Source organism: Callorhinus ursinus, unplaced genomic scaffold (assembly GCF_003265705.2).
Source record: "Callorhinus ursinus isolate GAN/ISIS: 27379988/994484 unplaced genomic scaffold, GSC_fseal_2.0 scaffold44, whole genome shotgun sequence".
In the NCBI taxonomy this organism is placed as follows: Eukaryota; Metazoa; Chordata; class Mammalia; order Carnivora; family Otariidae; genus Callorhinus; species Callorhinus ursinus.
This window is the reverse complement of record NW_027397106.1, coordinates 12586725-12601315: the sequence shown is the minus strand read 5'-3', so window position 1 is coordinate 12601315 and position 14591 is coordinate 12586725. Positions and strand designations below refer to the sequence as shown.

Here is a 14591-nt window from a genome sequence, read left to right as displayed (position 1 = left end):
ATGACCTTGCAATATTGCAGCACAAAGAAAAAAGGACCAGTATCCTAAAGATTCAGAGTAATACCAATGTTTTTAAACCGGATGAAAATTTTAGGAAATTGACACCCCAATCTAAGAAAAAGGACCCTGGCCAGGAACAGAAACAATTATAAAAATGGGTATAAGTGCTGAAGTTACAGATAAGAGAATATAGAGGTGATAGATGTAACTGGGGTGAAGGAAAATTTATAAACAAAACAAATTAAAAAAACTAAGTAACAATGAAAATCAGTGGCTAGAAGACAGACAACAAGCTCTCTAGGTGACAGAAGAAAAAGACAGATGAACTCAAGTATTATAGTTATTCCTGAGGAAGCTACAAGAACTAAGAAAATAATCCAAAATCTACCATGCAAAATTTCCAAAGGCAACCTTCCTCCAGGAAAGGTAATATAAGTCATTCAAAGGAAAAATAAATTATCTTGATGTACGTGATTAGAAAGAAAAATATTTGTGGCAAACAAGCTTCACCATAAAAAGTTATAATTATTTTTATTAAAGCATGAAGATGGAGAAGAATAGACTCATGTATTGGATACCAGAGGGTCCACAAGGGAAAAAAATAAGACCATGGACCTAACTCAGGTCATAGGATCTCAAACCAGGAGAATTTACTAAAATGTAGGTTTCAAACATGCCTCTTTTTTTTTTTTATCCACTCTACTTTTGATCTCATACCTATAAAACTTATATTGACATTCTCTCCCATTACCTATTAAACAACCATTTTGTGAACATGCTAAAAAAAGATGTTCTAATACTCCAGATGTAGTTTGGCAGAATTAAGGAAATAGAAGTAGTCTAGCAGAAGAAAAATAAAGAATAAGAATTAAAAAATGGAAAATCATTTCATAAGAAGTTATAGAAATATTGTAGATTGTCTGTGTGTACCTTTAAAGAAACATAATTTTACACAGTATTCTGAACACTTGCAGAGGAGATTTGCTAAGAATTAATTTGACAGACCTCTCTTTAGGAAATGAATTATTGGCAGTTTGTGTAAAAGTCTAAGTAAATAAACCATAGAAAACAATTGCAGGATAAAGGGATAAAGGCAGCTGTTCTGCAAGTAGTATAAAGCCCAACACAAAATAATATGTCATGTGGAACTTCACCCACCAAATTGCAGTAATATGACCATTTTAATCTACTTAATAACATATTCACTTTATTATGTTTTAAAGGTAACTCATGTCAGTTCATTGACCACAAGTCTTTAGGTACTTTCCCTGGACAAAAAGTTGGGAATCGTAGGAGAATGGCATGATCTCACCACCCAATAGCACAACTATAATCATTTTGTTATATAATCCCATCTAATAATTTTTCATAATAATAAATGTTCTAATAATTTTAAATTTAATAATAATCTTTATTTAACTTGTCTGCAATCATTGTACACATGTAATTTTATATTTTGATATTTTATAGTGAATACTAGATAATGGGCTTCATGTTACAATATAGTCTTCCTAATTATTTTGTTACATAATATCCCATTGACTAGATGGGTCCTAATTTTCTCATCCTTTTTTCTTCATTTTAACATTCAACTTGTTTCCTATATAGAACAGAAATCATGTACACCGTTTTTATTTTGTTTATTATTTCTTAAAATGGTTTTCATGCATATTATTACCATATCAAAATATATTAAATATCAGTCTTGATCTATATTGCCCAATTAAACTAAAGCATGGTTTTGCCCCTATGTGATGAGAGTACAAGCTTTACTCTATGTTTATTCTTACTGAATTTAAATTTTTTTCCAATTTGAAAGGTGTTGTTTCATTATATTAAAAACATCTTTGAAAATTGACAAAGGTGAAAATTTTCCATATATTTATTTATTGGTTTACTGTGTAACAACATTTACTTCTATTTATGTAAAATTCGATGGCTAGGGGTAGAATACAACAAATCCCTCAGCCGCAAGGTAGCGGTGGCTTTAGCAGGGGTGGAGAGGGTCTAGATATTGGACTTTGGAAAACTGGTAACTCTTGTTAAGAAATGGAAAACCATTTGGTCAAAATGTTGTTTACTGTACTTTGGGAGGTGGATCAAGCTCCAGCCAAGAGGTCAGTAAGTGGGGAAAGAAATCGGAATGTGGTTGTGTGCTGGCTACTTCTTGATACTTCCAGTAAACAATTTTATCAAAAAATTTCTGCAGTAGGGACGCCTGAGTGACTCAGTCGGTCAAGTGTCCAACTCTTGATTTCGCCTCAGGTCATGAGCTCAGGGTCATGAGATCAAGCCCTGAATTGGGCTCCCCCTCTGCCCCTCCCCCCAACACCCCCTCATTCTTGTGTGCGCACACATGCTCTCTCTCTCTCAAAGGGAAAAAGAAAAAGATATCTGCAGTAAACTCATGTTCGAATAAATTAGCCTGCAAGCAGAGACAAAAGGTAATACGGCTTTGTTAAGAAAGATTTGGTGTATGGACTGCAGTCTAAAGTGACTGAGAATCCAGAAATTTGAAATCTCGTTGCATAAAAAAGTCAATTATGTCTATGCCCAGATTGAAGTGGTTAAGCACTAGAACCCCGCCTTACAAACTGTGAGACTGCCAATAAAGCCAGGATTCGGGGGGTTACCTACCACCACTCATGATTTCAGAGTTGGGGGGGTATGGGGAAGAGACGAGGGTCCAGAAACCAAAACACCATGGTATGGGTCTAAATGAGAAGTTTGGCATGGTTACCCCCACCTTAGTTCAGGCTCCTATAACAAAGTACTATAGACTAGGAGGGTTATAAACAACTGAAAATTATTTCTGGAGGCTGGAAGTGCACGACCAGGATGCCATGATGCTCAAGTTCTGGTGAGAGCCCTCTTCAGGGTTGCAGACTGCTGACTTCTCATTGCCCCCACATAGTAAGAGCAGAGAGAGGATGCAAGCTCTGGCAAGACCCTTACAGGGCACTAATCCCTCCCATGAAGGTTCTACCTTTCTCATCTAATCCTAACTTCCTACTTCCCAAAGGTCCCACCCTCTGATACCACCACACTGGAGGGTAAGGTTTCAACATTTGAATCTGGGGGGGACACAGACATTTGGTCCATAACATTCTACCCCTGGTCCCACAAATTCATGACCTTCTCACATGCAAATACATTCATTCCATCCTAACAACCCCCAAAGGTTTTGAGTCATTCCAGCATCAACTCTAAGGTCTGAAGTTCAAAATCTCATTTAAATCAGACAAGGGTGAGACTCGGGGTACATTCATCCTGAGGCAAAATTCCTCTCCAGCTGTGAACCTGTAAAACCAAACAAGTTACAATCTTCCAAAATACAGTGGTGGGACCGGCACAGGATAGATATTCTCATTCCAAAAAGGAGAAACAGGAGAGCAGGAAGGGGTGATAGGTCTCAAGCAAGCCCCAAACCTAGCAGGGCAAACTACATTAGACCTAAGTGGACCAATTAGAAATCATAGCCTTGGGCTCGATGCTCTGCTTTCCAGGCCCACTGGGGTGGCTGTCCTGTCCTGGCAGCTCTGCACCCCCGAGGCTCTGTCAGGCAGCCCTGCCCCCAGGGCTTACTGACAGTGCGGCAATAGTTTCCCTATTTTGAAACCAAGGAGGGAGCCCTGCTGGTCTCTGAATTGCCTTTAGGGTCATTCTTCCATGGTCTTGAAGAATAGTGCAACTTCAGAGGGAACAGCTCTACGAACTTGTCCTATGAAATCCAAGAAGTCCAAAAGCCTTCCTTCATACACTCCTGTGCCCCTCTGTAGTTCAAACCAGCAGTTTCCTGCTGGAGTGGCTGATTAAGTCCATTGTCCCCGTGCATACTAATCTTATCAAATAGATGCTTGGCCATACTTATGTGTTCTTTTTTGAACATACTTTCCCATTTTGGGCAACAGGCTAAGTAGGCTGAGAATTACCGAAACCTTTTAGTTCTGCTTTCTTCGTGCTTAACAATCCCGTCTATAAGCCCTTTCTCTCTTCTTGCATTTTACTATAAGTAGCCAGAAACCAAATTGTACCTGCAACACTTTTAGAAAGGTCTTCATCTAAATATCCAATTTCATCTCTCGCTAGTGCTACCTTCCACAGAACACTGGCACATGAACACAGTTCAGCCAAGTTTTTCACCACCTTATAACCAGGTCTCCTTTCCTCCAGTTTCCAGTAACATGTTCCTCATGTCTGTCTGAGACCTCCTGAGCATGGCCTTCACCGTCCATATTGCTGCCAATATTCTGTTTGGATTACTCAGAGGTTCTCTAAGAAGAGGGAGGCTTTCTCTGCAGCTCTCCTCTTTTCTTTCTGAATCTCCCTTACAGCTCTGTTCATGGCAATGTCGGCTTTTTCTAGCATGCACCTCAAAACTCTTCTAGCCTCTGCCCATTACCCGGTTCCAAAGCTGCCCCCAAGGATTTAGGTATTTGTTACAACGCCACCCCCACTTCTTGGTGCCAATGTGTGTCTTAGTTCAGGCTGCTATAACAAAGCACCACAGACTGAGTGGCTTACAAACAACAGAAACATATTTCTCCCAGTTCTGGAGGCTGGGAGGCCCAGCTCAGGGTGCCCGCGCACTCCTGTTCTGGTGAGAGCCCTCTTCGGGGTTGCAGACTGCGGGCTTCTTACTGTATCCTCACGTGGCGAGAGCAGAGAAAGGAGCAAGCTCTCTCCAGAGGCCCATAGGGCATTAATCCCACTCAGGAGGGCTGCACCGTCTCAGTTAATCCTAATTACCGCACGAAGGCCCCGCCTCCTAATACCCTCACAAGAGGGGCAGCACTTCAACATATGAATTTGGTGGGGGGGGTGGGGAGAACACGTTCATTCGATAACACCCTCACATAGCACTGACCAGAGTACGTACCTTCTAGATGTCTTTAAATAGCGTACAATATGCTCCCTTGCTTGTGCCCCCCTTACTACTTTCATCGGTCTCTGCTCTTTCCATTCTCCACTCCTCCGCAGAAGCATGAGACTCCCATTTCCCAGTGCATGTAGCTTTAATGACAGTCCATTGGGTTTTAGAGCTAGCTCACTGTGACTGTCACTCCCCTTCTCCTTTTGCCCTGATTAAACTTCTACTCATTTTGGAATCCATAGGAGTATTTCTCACAGTGTCATAAATAAAGAAATAAAATTGTGATAAGATTGAATTGAAGGGCGCCTGGGTGGCTCAGTTGTTAAGCGTCTGCCTTCGGCTCAGGTCATGATCCCAGAGTCCTGGGATCGAGTTCCGCATCGGGCTCCCTGCTCAGCAGGAAGCCTGCTTCTCCCTCTCCCACTCCCCCTGCTTGTGTTCCCTCTCTCGCTGTCTCTGTGTCAAATAAGTAAAATCTTAAAAAAAAAAAAAAAAGATTGAATTGAAATAAATCATCAAAGAAACATGCCTCCTTCTGGTGGGTCATGATGGTGGAGAGGGTGCTTTTGTCTAAGTGGGACTGTTTCATGATATTGTCCCTATTCAGTTAGGACTGAATACATACTTTTTATTTCAGTAAGATATATCCAGCCATGGAAAGAACCCCCGCTCTCTCGCTCTCTCTCTCTCTCTCTCTCTCACACACACACACACACAAATTACTTTAGACCCATTATTACATGAAACATATTAGCAGAATGTAAACATGCCCGAAATTCCACTACCAACAAATTATTGAAAAATCACTTGAGCTAAAACCTGGTTAATAACTGGTTTATTGTTCTGCTTGTTCCATACATGGTTTGTTCATGTTCCATATTCATTTTTTCTTATTTTTCCCATATTTTTGTTATTCCAAGGTGTCACCAAGACAACATGTGTGAACCTTAGAAAGGCCCCTTTCCTCAGGGTAACCCCACAGCCATCAGGAAATGTTCTTGTAAGCAAACGAATGGCACAGCATAAAAGGCTCAGAATTACAAATTTTATCTCATTGTAGATATAGATCCATTCCCTGTCTTAAAATGACATTGTGCCTTTTAGAGAACAGCAAGCCAAATGTGATCATATTCACAAAGCAACTGGCTGAAGAGCATGTGGAATGCTGAACAAATAATAAACAAAAATGTAAATGAAACTGGGCTTTCTGCCTAGAAAACAGAATCTGTGTGCAAACAACACAGATTCAAGCCAAATTTTAGACCCTCTGAGAGGCCATTCAACTGCGTTTGTCTCTAAGCATAGAGCCAAAGAGGAAATAGGTGAATTTTCCATCAGTACACGGTGGGAAGATGTAAGGTGTAGAAATCATAAATCTGCTTCAGGAAAGACTGAACAAAAGGATGAAGATTCAGCTGAGCTTCATCCCTAATTTGACAGGTTGTCATGTCAAGCTAGGAATAGCTACCAACATCCAACAACAAGTCCTAGGAATCATTTCATGGTTGAGCTCCATATCTTGTAGTTTCTTTTGGTTCATCAAGAGCTACTTTTTGTAGCAGTGAGACCTCAAAGGCTAGAATTGGTATTAAATGACATGTATCTTATTTTAGATTATGTAATGGACAAATCACTTTCTTCTGGTCCCATCTGTATTTTTTTTAATTTTTATTTTTTAAAATTTAATTCTGGTCCCATCTTTACAACAAAGCAACCATTTCACAAAGTCACAGCTCTATCAGTATCAGGAGCTCTTGTTGTTATAGTTAGCAGGGAAGAGGAAGTACATTCCAGGCAGAATAATGCTCAGTCGGGCCGAGGATTCCTCAGTGTAGCAGGAGCAAGTAGCCAGGCCACAGCTGGGAGACAAGTGGTACATTTCTCTGGCTGGTCCAATAAGTTTTACAGATTTTTTTTTAATTTATTTGGTACAGAGAGCGAGACAGCAAGAGAGCACATGCAGGGGGAGGAGCAGCAAAGGGAGAGGGAGAAGCAGACTCCCCACGGAGCAGGGAGCCCACTTGGGGGGCTCAATCTCAGGACCCCATGATCACCACCCAAGCCAAAGGCAGACACTTAACTGACTGAGCCACGCAGCCTCCCCTTTATAGATCTTTTTAATGTTTCCATTAGTCTGTAACTATTAGTTCAGAATAACCATTCTCTTCCTTTGATGGCTTCTCAACTCATTTATCCACAGGCAGCTAATACCTTGCTATAGTTATTATCTGAAAATTAGGGGAAATAATCTACATGGCCTCACTCTCTCTCTCCATTCTGATCCATCATGTCCAAATCTCTCAGTTTCCATGTACCTGCTGAAAATTCTACAAAAATTCACTGTAAGAAGCTGAGCATTTCAATATCCTTTATTATCTACCCCTGCTCAAATCTAAATTTGCTTTCTATTAAATTCTGGTCAGGGCCATATCTTCTGTTTCTGGAGAACATGCTTAACCAGCTCTTCCTCTCCCCCAAGCTCAGTCTCTTTTTCCTGAAATTTCTTTCTTCTCTTCCTCCCCCGTTCTTCTTTGCCCACTCATCAAAGGCAGGATGTCTTGAAGTCTCTGCCAACTTTTGCAGCCTGTTTACTCCTGTGAATCCATTTAGCACTTTCCAATTGTATCATGTCACTTAACACTTGATTATATTTTGTCACGCATATTTTATATTTCAAGATAGCCCGATTAGATTATAATTGGGCATAGGGAGTTTTGCTTTTCCCATGCATAATAGATGCCTCAAAATGCAACCTGATTGATACATTAACTGATTGGGAGGGAATCTGGAAAGTCATTCAGAGTCTGAAAATACAACAAAGCCACTTCTTTGGAACATTCAAATTCACAGACTGCCCAGTATCTCCCTTGACAAAAGCCTATGAGATTTGGGATTGTACCTTCAAAATTACAGTGAATTATCAGTGGAGATAAACTTTACTTGAATCAAATTGGTAGGCTTAAGCCACTACTGTAAAGGAAAGAATTATTTAGAATAATAAATTGTCCCTGTTGAGTTTTATGATAAGATGTTTAATAAGTTTCCTTTGAGGGTTAAGATATGATTTAAATATATTAGTGATCCATAGATTAAGTGTAGCTCTAAAACCAGAAGTGTGGCTTTCTGAAATTCAAACTATCCATCTGTTTCAGTGTAATCTATGTGGTATGTGCATAGTATACATTATTCATATTTAGTATTTAGATTTTTCAGGACTGAAAAAAGTCATACCACACCTAGAAAGGGTGTGAACACAGAATGCAATGCTTGTGGAAAGGTCTGCATCTCTACAATATTTTTGATCTAAAGTTGTTTCTATGGTTACAATACTATCACCCTTATCATGCACGGTGGACTAAGCCACTATATTTTTTATGTTACTTGGTTACTGAAATATGAAATTCATGTGAAGCTAAATAATATCTTTAAAAATAAAGCAGCCACATCTACTATGCTTTTTCTGTTAATGAGAAAGACATGTTGCTCTCAAGTCTCCTGTAATCTAGTCTTTTGAAAATAGATAGTTATGGCTGGATCTATTCTCAGAGAAATTATCCATTCTAAAGAGCTTGATTTGAGGGACTATGTTTATTATTTGTATTTTATTTCGCTACTAACCTATTAAGTGAAATGACACTGTGCTTCAAAAAACTGAACCCATTCTGTAATATGCAGAATACTATGTATGACGTTGTGTTTACCACCTCTTTCTTTTTTTTTCTAAGATTTTATTTATTTGACAGAGAGAGAGAGAGACAGCGAGAGAGGGGACACAAGCAGGGGGAGTGGGAGAGGGAGAAGCAGACTTCCCGCTGAGCAGGGAGCCCAATGCGGGGCTCGATCCCAGGACCCTGGGATCATGATGCTTAACAACTGAGCCACTCAGGCACCCGATACCACCTCTTTCAAAGACAAATGTAGGCCTGGTTTCTATGGAGAATTCTAGAGAGGAGATGAAGAATAGGGGCTTTATCACTGAAAGGAGTGTCACACCGCTCCTGACAGTTTCCAGTGTTACAACCCTAATCTGATCTATTTTAAAGGACCGTGGCATGAAGTCAGACTAAAATGATTTAGCATGCAACTGAAATGTCACAGGCCATGTGCCTTTAAACTTGGGGAATTCCTTTCCTAGATAAAATAATCTTAGCAGCAATCTGGAGCCGTGCATCAGCTTGTGCTGGAGCACATGACACGTGAAGGTTTGCGAAAGCGAGGCTGAAGGTATTGTGTGAAGGAAAGGACAAGACGGCAGAGGTGAGACAGGAGGGCCTCAGAGGTTGTGGTTTCCCTGCAGCTCCGCATTTCCTGGCAAGAAGCTCCGCTGGGGAAGCTGGGAGCTTCATCAAGATCTGAAGTAAATGGACCATCCAGCGGTCTACAGGATTAGAGTTTCCTAGTTGTTGCCTCCTACAAAGAACTTTTGTTACCCTTTGAGGAACAAAAGCACATTTATATCCATCAACTTCTATTACTCAAACCTCCCTGCACTGTATCTGTTGACTACATATTTACAGATTAAATATGATGGGTGTGAATATCAGTAAGTGGCTGCAAAGTGTAACTAACAGCAGTGATGTAACATAAGGGAACACTAACTTGATCCCCTCCACCTGTCCATGCCAAGAACTCCAAAATGAAGACCATTTTACAATCCCTGCACCTGGACTCTGTATTACATTTCAGGTGAGCCTTTATATAAATTTCACTTTAATTGAATACCAAAACCGTGAAATGAAGTCCCCCTGAAAGTACTATGTGGACTCAAGTAAGTTAGATGCTTTGATATGATATAGTTATATATTATCAAAAGAAGCTTAGAGCTATTCTATTTCCATGTTTATTCTCCAGTTAGTCATTATAAAATTTAGTGTTCACATAACATTCCCAAAGGAATCAGTTTCTCTGCATGGCATTGTGATAAGCATGGCACCATTAAAAAAAAAATGGTAGTTGTACCTGTGATTTATGGATCTGGGTAAGCCATATGATATATATGGCATTAATTGAGCTGGATGGAATCCAGAGTAGTCAAATACTCATCTTCCCATCTCTGCACAGAAGTTCTGAATTTCGACCTGCCAGAAACATTATCTATTAGCACATTAGATGCTTCATGCTCTGAAATACTCAAAAGTCTGTCAGCACTTTCGACTGAAACCTTCGAATGTCCCTATCAACTTTTCTTCCTTTTACACTGTTTCTCTGTGTCTTTCTTCTTTCTCTCACACGTACTACACAGGGTTGATACTTCTTGTCTCCTTTTGCAATATATAAATTTGAATGCTCAAGAAAGTTTGGCAAACCTGTGATCCATGTTTACTTTTTTTTTTTTTTTTTGGTAAAAATGTTTGAATAAACAAGTTCCTCCTCAACACTTTGCCTTCCCTACCGGGCCGTTTCCCTCTCTCAATCTCTTTTAACTCTAGGGGGAGAAAAAAGTATGATTTAGCCTGTCCTTATTATGTGACTGGCACTGCCTTAAGGATTTTGCCTGTTTGTCTCATGCAATCCACATAACCGCCCCAGAAAATGTACTCATTTTAGTCCTTTTTCTGTTCCAACATCACTGTGTCAAGTAAGCCTTCTAGGTCAAGGCCTTTTATCTACATAAACTTGTCTAAATAGTAACTGCTTCTATCATCCCAATCCCCTTTTCCTAAGTTATTTTTCTTCTTGGCACTTATTATCACCAATCCTATTACAGAGATTTTGTTTGATTATTTTGTTCCCCCTGCTATAGGAGAAGCATCATGAGAGTAACCATTTTGCTTTTTTTTTTTCTTTCCAGCACTATCTTCATTGCTTAGGAGAGTAGCTGACACACAACAGATGCAAATAAATATCTGTAGAATGAATGATTAGATAAGTGACTGACTTCAGGGTAAAGAGCCAAGACTCTGTCATCCTAACGTCTGGGCTCAGCATCCCAGAGAGACAAGAGAAAGTAGCTGTCAAATGTTTGGTCTTGGAGTCAGGACACTTGGTTCGGACCCCAGCTTTCCCATTCATTAGCTGTGTGACTTTGAATGAAATACTTAATTGCCAGGGCCTCTAGTAATACTGGAGGTAATAATAACAACCCGCTCATGGGGTTGTGTGAGAGGTGAATAAATAAATACTATGTGCTTAGAAAAGTACCTGGCATTCATGTTAAAGGTTATCATTAACCTCAGTTCACAGATGAAGAAACTGAGTTTCAAAGAAGTCCTACCACACATTAGGTGGGAAAATAAGACTTCCAACAGAACCGCTTCTGATGCCACAGATGATTTTTTTAGTAAACAGTTCTTTTCTCTAAGTTGCATTTCTTCTCCTCTTCTTATTCTTCATTTTTCTTATACTTTTAATAACACTCTTATTACAAATAATAATTGGAATTCGAGTATGGCTTAGATGTGAACATTTTAGGTTGTAAATAAAGTCCTCTCTTTAAGGACACCACTGTGGGAAAAGATAGAGTGTAGAAAAATACACTTGGATATATAAAAGGAGTAATAATTTGTAATCCCATTTTCCCCTAAAATCTTCGAATACTGAATCTTCTACCTACAGAGATAGCTCTGAATTGCTTATTTAAAAAATGTTTGACCATGACATGGTATGCTATCCAAGTACCACAAATACAGATCCTCTTATAGTGTTAATAAGGCCCCTGGATTGCGAATTTTATGAATTTTGTCTTAGTCCTTTCTTTAGCTTCATAGGTTTTTTAAATGTGTAGTGGGATTTACCTTTTAATCGAATCTAGGTCATCTCTCTGACACCTATAGCAGTTTTGTACCCATCTTTTTTTTAATTTTGTTCAGGCAATCCTTTCTTCAGAAATCTACTGGGAAGATGGAGTCCTGCGGAGTCCAGCTTCCCCAGCCCCCCGGCCCCCACAACCAGCCCTCCAACACACAGGGAGGACTCTGCAGAAGATATGCATTTTGAAAGAAATGTGGTAAAGGCTAGTTTCTTGTATAGTAACCTCTCCTTAAAGGAGATTTAAAAAGCAAAGAAGCATTTAAACTGACAATTTTGAGAAGCTTCAGATGAGCTTCAAATCAGAATTAATTTTCTCTTTCTTCCCCCTTCTCTCACTCTAAGCTTGATTTATTACTGTCATTTGCCTTTTTAAAGAACCAGTGATTTCTAATTTATTCCAATTATGAAAGCCTTATCTCAAAACTCATCGCTGCCTTCTCACTTACCTTTAAAATGTGACCAGCAATCAGGCGGACACGGTAACCTGGGTTGATTCTCACTGTACTGTACATCCGTCTCTTTCCTTCCACCCCACCCGTCCCCCATGCCCCAGTATCATGTGGCCTGGCTGTGTAAGAGGTCCTGCAGGGAATATGCTGGAGCTTCAGGGGCTCTGGTCTTAGCGCACCAGAGAAGTTAGGACAGGAGATCAGCTATACGCACGCACGCACGCACACGCACTTGCACGCACGCACACGCACTTGCACGCACACGCACACACGCACCCACACAGGCGAGACAGTCCGGGAGCCACTTCCGGACAAGGTGAGGGGAGGTCTTGGGGCAAAGTGATTTCCAGGGCCTTAGGTTACCCAAGCAAGATACTAAGGGCCCCCAGCCAGGCCACTCCCCAGCACGGACTACTGAATGAGAGAGAGTCCCCTCAGATCAGGGATTCTGCCCCCTTGGAAAATAATTACATGTGAGAGTGCAGTTAGGAACCCTTTCCCTGACAGGGAGGGCAGGAAAAGCTTAGATGTTGCCTCTAATCATGAATAAACAGCCATTTTGCAGTGTCAGTAAGGTGGAAGTTTATTTAAAGCAGGTCAAGAAAGTGAATTTTTTTCTTTCTTTTCTTTTCTCTTTTTCCACACCATTTGCCCTCTGGTGCACAAATGCACAAATAATTTAAAATTATTTCTGGTGAGCATACGACAATGTATAGAGTTGTAGAATCACCATTTTGTACACCTGAAACTAATGTAAACTTGTGTGTCAACTAGACAGCAATAAAAATGAAGAGCTAAATAAAAATAAAAATACTCACTTTTGTTTTTCTGATAATCTCTAAATGTACAAAAATTATTTCACATGTTTTGGGTGTACAATTGTGTATTTTATTTTCCCAAGATTGGATATTAACTTAATGTGTTTGTCTAATAGTATTTTCAAGTAGAACAGAGAGTCATCAAAGACTGATATTGAGAAGATGGTGATGGGGTTTATTGTCCCTGACTACATACCATATATAAGTGAATATTTTAAATCTCCTCTAGTGAACAGTCTCCTCTTAAATATGTCCAATTTCCAGCCTGATACTTGATTTATAATATTAATTTGCTAGCAAATACTTTAAAGAGTAAAATGCTAAGGTTTGTTAAAAACTAGTCCAGCTACAATCATAAGATAAATTGCTACAAATTGTATGGCAGTTTTGTTGTATTTACATTGCTAAGATTTAAATGCTACGAAAGACATTATTTAGCATTGATAGCAAAAATTTTAATTCTGTAAAACAGAAGTGAGAAAAGACAAACACAAAGGAATGTCTACATATGCTTTCAGAAGTGTTTAATTTTCTTTCCAAATAATCTTATTCTTTAATAAAGGGCACAATCTTCTGCGGAGCCCCCCCCATAAAGGCTTAAATGACTGGTTTTTGTGGATAAGAGGGTGATGATAAAGAATGGGTGGGGAGAACTTAATAAATATTCTGTATACTTTGTGTTTAAAAGAATTAAACTAGCTGTAATCAGTAGCTTTGTGGGCAGTTGTAACTACAAAACTCATTAGGTGACCAGTAGCTACAAGGCTATCCCATACAGATCTCCCCTAGATTTGGATTAGAGGTGATTAATAGCATTTTTTTAAGCAAATCCAGTTTCATTTGCCGCTTGGTTTCACTTCAGGTCTTTCTGCTGCCACCTCATCCATCACAAAGCCTGGGTTGCCTGCTGGGATAGCAGTTTCCCAAAGGGTTGTAGTATGGCACACCATGTGAAACTTCTTTCTCTGCACTCTTTGGTCCATCCTCCTTGCTTACAGCTGCTGTAAACCACCTGTACTCTATTAGCTATTCTCTCAATAAATACAGTTATTAAAATTAAAACAATGCCTGACATATGTTAGATCCTTAATATGTTCAGCACAGTGCTCAGCATTTTAGACTCCCTAACTTATCCCTATGACACAGATGTTGAAACAGAGAGAGGTAAGGTCATTTTTCCATGGTTAATATTAGCTAATCAGTGTCAAAAGTGGGATTCAAATCTAGATCTGGTTCTAAAGCTTGTTCTTTTACATCTTGACAATATGTTGCCTCTGTGCACCCAACCTGCATCACTGTGTTAAGTTCATTCATTCCTGGTTTTAAACAACATTATTCAGTATCTAAAGTAAGGTGTTGGAATATAAAAATGCATGGAACAGAATGTCCAGCCTCTTGGGCCCTTCTTCATGGTGAGAGAGGGAAAAAATTGTTAAATGGGTAGGGAGGAAAACACAATTCAATTCTTTTGAAGTACCCAAGGATAAATTTCTCAAATGATGGTAATGTTAGAATTGATTCCTGAAGGATAAATAGGTATTGGGATATAAAAAAATCAGGTTGGCTTTGAAGAAGAACATCAAAGTTGGAGTACAAAAGTGGCAAAGCTGGAGGGGTAGACAAAGTCACATTTTGCTTAGCATTCTAATAAGAATGGATTATACTCCAGATGTAGATATAGGGTAAACACAGGAATATTTC

General features: G+C 39.5%; 1 long non-coding RNA gene across 1 annotated transcript in view; it reads right to left on the bottom strand.

Annotated features, from left to right (window-relative positions):
• The window catches only part of LOC141370752 (uncharacterized), a 33038-nt gene extending 20787 nt beyond the window's left edge, over window positions 1-12251 (bottom strand). The window contains exons 1-2 of the long non-coding RNA XR_012375060.1: window positions 12070-12251; window positions 9833-9951 (exon numbers count right to left, since the gene is read on the bottom strand). This is a non-coding gene — a long non-coding RNA (uncharacterized lncRNA). The remainder of the gene's footprint in view (window positions 1-9832; window positions 9952-12069) is intronic.
• Between the last annotated feature and the right edge of the window lie 2340 nt (window positions 12252-14591).